Consider the following 582-nt stretch of genomic DNA (forward strand, 5'->3'; position numbering starts at 1 on the left):
CCACACCAAAAAATAACAGCCCCAGAGAGTCTCCATGCCTGGTTTGCTCCAGCAACCTGCCTGGCTGGAAAGTTTCCTCTAACCACTAACACCCACTTCCCATTACCCCACGCTGTCAGGCTGGCCAGGTCTCCTCTTGACAGGGAAGGGTCAGCCTGTTGGATGGCAAAGCCTACGCCACAGCCACCTCCAACCCCAGCCGACAGGCTGCCCGAAGCGCTCTGGCGCCTCGAGAACACCGAGGTCCCCTCCTTGCTGCAGGGACCTGGCGCACCGGAGGTAGAGAAGTGCGGGGGCTCGGAAAGGAAGGAGGGAAGCTAGGGAGGGAGTCGAGCGCGAGAGGCAAAAGGAGAGCGCGAGGAGGCGAGATGCAAGGGCAAGTGGGGACCACAGGAGGAAGCGGAGACGCTGGGGGCAGCCGGACGCCGAGTGGGGCGCAGGGGACCGGGCTCTGGAACTAGCCGGCACAGGAAGGGGCACGCTCGCCGCAGCCGGCGGGTGCCAGGGAGGCGCAGACTCCGCAGTGTGTGCCGGACTCTCCCGAGCCGCTGGATCGCGGGTAGGAGGGGGTGCCTGGTGTCG

Source organism: Nannospalax galili, unplaced genomic scaffold (assembly GCF_000622305.1).
Source record: "Nannospalax galili isolate Female #2095 unplaced genomic scaffold, S.galili_v1.0 scaffold974, whole genome shotgun sequence".
Classification (NCBI taxonomy): Eukaryota; Metazoa; Chordata; class Mammalia; order Rodentia; family Spalacidae; genus Nannospalax; species Nannospalax galili.